Below are 6,870 nucleotides of genomic sequence, written 5' to 3' on the forward strand. Positions count from 1 at the left end.
CTCTCTACAAGCTTCTGGATAACGCTATTATTGATAAGTGCAAAAATCTTTTGGTTCCTGAAAGTGGAGTAGAAAATATAGTGGTCTCTGGAGAAAAGACCATGCTATGGCATCAAAGGCTTGGACATACTGGAGAGAAATGCCTTTGAATATTGCATGTTAATGGTATGGTAGAAGGTATGTCTAATTTCTCTATGGATTTTCATTTTTATGAACATTGTGTAAATGGGAAGAAGAATCGAGTGAATTTCCCCTTGGGTGCTAAGATGGCTAAAGGAATATTAGAGCATGTGCACAATGATGTGTTTTGACCTTTGTAAGTTACATCACTGGTAAGTCTATGTACTATGTCTCATTTATAAATGACTTCTCGAGGAATACATGGATATATTTTCTCAGGAAGAAATATGAAGTCTTTGACAGGTTTAAAGAATTTAAGGCTCTAGTGGAAAATTAGATAAAGAAGAATATTAAGGTGTTGAGGACAGATAATGGTGGAGACTTTTTGTTAATTTGAGATAACAATGGTATATTCTATGCTTTAGCACAATTTACTTCAAAATTTCTTATCAGCCCAATGACAATTTCCAATTATATCCAGTAAAAATCACATTAACTTAAACACATCAACAGTAAATGCAGATAGAACATAAAAACATGTGCAGAAGACAACCCAAGACAAGAGGACACAAGATGTGGTAGATGCCTGGGAAAAACCCCAATATGGGGAAACCCTTTGATCAAATATTCTTATTATTCTTCAATAGTTCAGCAAAGAGAGAGAGTAAAAATGTCAAATTTACTTGCCCAAAACAATCCTATCAAATCAAAAGTCAACTGCAACCCTAACCAGAAAGTCAACAGTGGTAAAAAAATCCAAAATGTCCTCCAAGTAGCTTGGTCAAAAGCAGATAAATTTGTCCTTCCAAGAGGGTCAAAATCAGTCAAACCATTCAAAGGAGAGAGAAAACTGTGTTGTAAATTATGCAGTCAAATATGAAGTCAACTTAGTCAACCTATCCCAATCACCTCGAAAATTGTGCCAATCAATGCGGCCTCCAAAAATCAAAATGTTTCCCACTAGAACGAAGTCAACGCTGGTCAAAATCACCCAAGTCAATGTTGGTCAACGTTGTCCTATTTCCTGAAATTTTTGGCTAGCAAACTAACCTAGAAATTCGTCCTCTTTTCACACATGCGAAATAGAGAGGGCTTCCTCCAAGATGTAAGAACCAATCAAGAGAGGAGAGAGAGAGATATGTGATGAGATGAGTGATGTCCGAATGAGGAGAGAGGTCACTCCTATTTATGCACTTTTTTGAGGGTGAGGAGACACATCTATTGGGCTTATGAGCCTACATTTGACTAAGGCTGACCTTGAAAATTTGTGCATGAGAGAGAATAAATTCAAAATTCCATTTCTTCTTGTCGGAATGAGATGATCTTTATATCAAAATTAGACCTCTCAAAAAGAGGAATCCAATGCAATAATCATCTCCATCATATGGGCTATCCTAAGGTGGAATTTGGCCCTAGTTACCAATTTTAACACTCCCTCTCAACTAGGAAGAATTCCATATGCGAATCCATTTGTCATCATCATGACATTATGTTATCCCTATACCATCCCTGTCATCACTACCCTGCTCTATTGTGCACTTCTTTGCTCTACTACGTTGAACCATGAAGTAATAATGAAGAAGAAGTGATCGAGAGTGAGTCATAAGATCATACCACTCTCCACTGATAAACTTTATTCCTTGATCTCAAATCAAGTTGTTGAACACCATGCATCCTAGTCATAGGGAGTACGCCAGTACACGATGCATCCATCGGTAGTGTTATGGTCCCTAACCATCTTTTCCCAACTCATTGGCTAGATGAGAGGTACTTCCCATGAGTCCTAGACTCTATGTGTAGGATGTGTGCTAGGCAATTTAAAGGAGAAGGTGAACCACTCGTCATGCTCATATTCCATGGGAGAAGGTGAACCACTCATCCCAATCATAGGGGTGAACCACTCATCCTATACACATGTCAACCATAATGGGGTATCACAAGGGAAGGTGAACCACTCACATTGTATCTAGAGCACCATTAGGGGAAGGTGAAAAACTCACCCTATGGTTGCTCATAGCTCCAAGAAGTACCCCAACCCCCCAAGAGCTCCCAGAGCTCTATGTCCAACTCATACGAGACCCTCATAGGAGGATCATTCCATGACTCCAAGTCTCTCTCGGAAGGTTAATAATTTGACCTTTCTCAAAGGCATTGTGAGAATGTTTATGTCCCGCTCGTCTGTCCTGATGTGTTGGAGCCTTATTGCTCCCTGTTGTACCATATCCCAGATAAATTGGTACCTAATATCAATGTGCTTGGAGCAATCGTGGAACAAGGGATTCTCTAATAGGTGAATCCCACTATGTTTGTCGCAGTAGATCATGGTGGTACCCAACACATTCTCAAATAGCTCATTGAAGAGCTTCCTCAAACAAACGACTTCACAATAAGCCATACTCTCAACAATGTATTCGTCCTTAGTGGTGCTTAGCACAATCGATTTTTGCTTCCTGCTCATGCAAGATATAGAAGCAAAACCCAAAGAGAATAAACACCCATATGTGCTCTTACGATCCACCACACTTCCAACCCAAACAACATCTGAATATCCATGTAGCCTCAAGTTTCCGGTAGTGTATCTCAGTTCATAATGGATTGTGCCCTGTAGATATCTCAAGAGAATCTTAGTAGCAATCCAATGAATGTGATGAGGCTCAACCATAAATTAACTCAACGTGTTCACAACAAAACATATGCCAGGATGGGAGTTGACCAATAACATCAGGGCCCCCACAAGTTGCCGATACTCAGAAGAGTTCACTAATCCGGACCCAACAATACTTCCACATAGCTTCTTAAAGTTGAGTTCCATCGGAGTAGTCACGGACTTGCAATCCACCATTCCACATCTCTCAAGTAGCTTCACAATGTATTTTCCTTGAGAAAGGGAAATCTCACCTAGTTTTTGTCAAGCCTCTAGCCCTAAGATGTAATGCGTCAATCCTAGGTCCTTCATCTCGAATTAGGAAACCAACTCCCTATTTCATTGATAAATGAGAGGGTCATCACTTGTCATAAAGAGACCATCCACACAAAAGAACTAGAATGAAAGGCTTTTCCTTTTCAACCTTGAAGTATAGGTTCGGGTCAAGATTCCTCCTTGTAAATCCCAGCTTCATAAGATAGCTATCAATCCTCTCATACAAAGTCCTAGGGGCTTGATTCAACCCATAGAGGTATTTATTCAACCTGCATACATGTGTCTCTCTATTTTGAACTTTTAACCCCTCAGGTTGTTCCACATAGACTTCCTCTTTAAGTGAAGCATGCAAGAAGGAAGTTTTGACATCCATTTGGTTTTGGCTCCATCCTTGCAAAGAGGAAAGGGCTATGATAGAACGGATGGTGATATATCGGGGAACTGGTCCAAATATCTCATCAGAGTCTACTACTTCCTTTTGAAAGAATCCTTGAGCAACAAATCTAGTCGAACTTCTCAACACTCCCATCAGTTGAATGTTTGATCTTATAGAGCCATTTTGAAGTGACCACTAACTTATCCTTCGATCTAGGAACCACATCCCAGACATCATTCATCATGATCAAATCGTACTAATTCATCACATCCTTTCAAACTTGGTGTTCCACGGCCTCTTCGAATGTGCAAGGCTCATATTGTATAATGGTACTCATGGCAGCTAGGTACCCTTGGTACCTATTCAAATTCTTGCTTTCACGAAATGTCCCCCTCAGTGCAATATGTTTATCAACATCTTCAAGAGTATCTTTGAGCCACAAAGGTATTTTTCTTGAAGTAGTGGGCTCACTAGGAGGTGGATCAATGGGATCCATTGGACCTTTGGCATCAGACATGGGTTCATCAGATGGAGGTTAATCCTATTTATTGCATCAGCATCATCATTGTCCTTCCTAGGGATAGGAAGATCTCAAACCTTTCTAAGAGAGAAATCTTCATAGAAAGTGACAACATGACTTAATTCCACTTCCATTTGACTAGGCACATAGATTTTATATGCCTTTGAAGTTTCATTGTAGCCCAAAAACGTTCCTTTCTTCCTAGATGCATCTAGTTTGTTTGTTTTCTCTTCCGGCACATGAAAATATATGGGACAACCAAAAATTCTAAAATGAGAAACATCGTGTTTCTTACTAGTGAAAACTTTCTTGGGTGTCTTGAAGTCCAAAGCTTGATGTGGGCATTTGTTTTGGACATACACAATGGTGTTGGAAACTTCTCCCCATAAGAATTTCGAAAGACCTTGATCATGAAGCCTAGCGCAGATGGATTTTATGAAAGTATGATTCTTCCTTTCAGAAACACCATTTTTTTAGGAGTATATGCAATAGTGGTCTTCCTCTATTTCCATCTTCTCTACAATAGTCTTTGAATTCATTTGACTCGTATCTTGTCCCATTATCAGTCCTCAATATTTTTATCTTCTTCCCTATTTGATTCTCGACCAAGGCTTTGAAAGAGTGGAACCATTTGAATACTTCATCCTTCTTCTTTAAGAAATAGATCCATGATTTGTGAGAGAAGTCATCAACAAAAATAACATAGTACAAATATCCACCCAAAGATGTCACGAGAAACATACCTGATAGATCATAATGGACCAATTGAATAATATCGGTGGTTTGAGTTTCACTTGAGGGGAATGGTCCCCTTGTATATTTTCCAGCTTCACATCCCTGACAAACACCTTCATGATTTAAGTTGAATTCAGGCATACCTATGACCATCTTACTTACATTAGGTAAGGCTTTGAAATGAAGGTGAGAAAATATTCAGTTCCATAATTCCAATTGAAGAGAAGTACCACAAGTCATAGCTCCCAACGAACTTCCTCCAACATAATAGAGACCTTCAAACCTGAATCCAAGAGTGAATGCATATCTTGGGTTCCTTTTCCAAACAAAAACTTTTTTATCAATGAATATCACCTTGAAACCTTGGTCTTCCATCACATAAATAGAGACCAAGTTATTTTCAAATCAGGTACATACAGTACTTCTTGTAAATGAAGAGTTTGACCTTGATTTAAGTGGAGAGTAACAATCCCAATTCCTTTTATGGGATCAGTGGCATTATCCCCAAGTATAATCTCCATATTAATCTTCTTTTCAGTCAAGTTAGAGAGAGATTCTTTGTACCCAGTGAAGTGCCTTGAGGCACCACTATCAATCAACAAATGATCCAATGTATCTAAAGGATAGGCAGTGGTGAGGGAAGAAATAAGATAAAAATATTTTTACTTTACAACATTAACTTATTCATAACTAGAGTTTCTCAACTTCTTGGGAGGACGATCATTTCCATTTCAAGTAGCGAGAGCATTTCTCTTTCCTTTGTTATTGAATCTATTGTTCCTTTGATTGTCATTTCCCTTGAAGTTGTTGTTATGGTTGTCATCCTCTCTTGGAGTATCCTTCTTGTGATGACACTCTCTAGTGAAGTGGCCAAACTTGTTATAATTTAAGCATATTCCTCTTCTTCTTTCTTTGAATCCATGCTTGAACCCTTGTCCTCGATTCCTTGGACCATCATTGTTCCTCCTTTTAGAATGAGCAAAGAAGGCGTAGGGTTGTTTCCATTTGAGGGCTTGTCTCTTTCCATCATCCTTATTTCTTCTTGAGTGCATCTAGCCAATAATTCATGAAATCACTTAATCTTATCATTGTTGAGGATGGTAGTGTTGAAAAAATCTCATTCTCTTGTAAGGCCTCCAAGTGCGATAAGAGTAAGCTCCCTGCCACCAATTACTTCTCCAATAGAAAGGAGATCATTCTTGAGCTCAATAATCCTCATGAAGTAAACCATCAGTATATAAAACCAAAACCAAAGTCATACCTTGGAACACTTCTATAATTTGAGGTTTGGATCAACACATCTTCTTGGCTTCACTGGATAACAAACAATGCAGGTATATTTGGATCACGGAGCTAGCTCCATTCAAATCTCTTTGCAAACATAACACTTTTCCAAACCAATATGCTCAGTCTCACATAAATAAATATTGTACAATCAAATCAAATAAGTCAACTCATCAAAGTTTAGAAGCCAGATCAAAACTAATATCAAATTCATCATACTATCACATTCTTTAGACCAAGTGACAGGTAGAGCTCTCATCAAGTCATTACTTCATCTATTATCGTGCCAACAAGTTGTCATAAGCAATATCAACCCAAAATTCATCCAAATGTCAAGTTATGAATTTATCTATGTCAATAAGTAGTCATTTCCAAATAGTATGCTCATAATATAAGTCACTAGATGCAAATGCATACACTAAGAATAAGTCATGCAGATTCCATCCACTTATCGAGAGATTACTTCATACTAAAACACAACTGTCAAGACTTCAACCAATGTGCTAAGAATGAGGAGTCCAACACAAAACCATTATCGAATACCAATGTTAGTCACTGAAAGTCATCATTCCCACATAGCATTGTCATCAAGGAAAATCATCAGTCATCAAATCAAATCATTGGTCATCAGGTCAAATCCCAAATTCACTATCATAGTGATATCTATAGTCCAAAACATATCTCAACATCAAGGCAAAGTTCTAAGTCATTATCAAGTATCATGTTAAGACTCCAAACACTTCTCATCTATATCAATCAGCCAAATCATGTCAAACTCTTGTAGCACAAACTTCAATAGATAAATCATAATGACATATCTATATGCATGTCCTGGACACCTGTAAACATAAGTTCAATCTATATATTCATATTATAGTAAAAATTCAAACTTTACAGCTCACGTATCTTTCTTTT

This window comes from Pinus tabuliformis, chromosome J (assembly GCF_031772625.1).
Source record: "Pinus tabuliformis cultivar Carrire ecotype Pingquan chromosome J, CPIR1, whole genome shotgun sequence".
NCBI lineage: Eukaryota > Viridiplantae > Streptophyta > Pinopsida > Pinales > Pinaceae > Pinus > Pinus tabuliformis.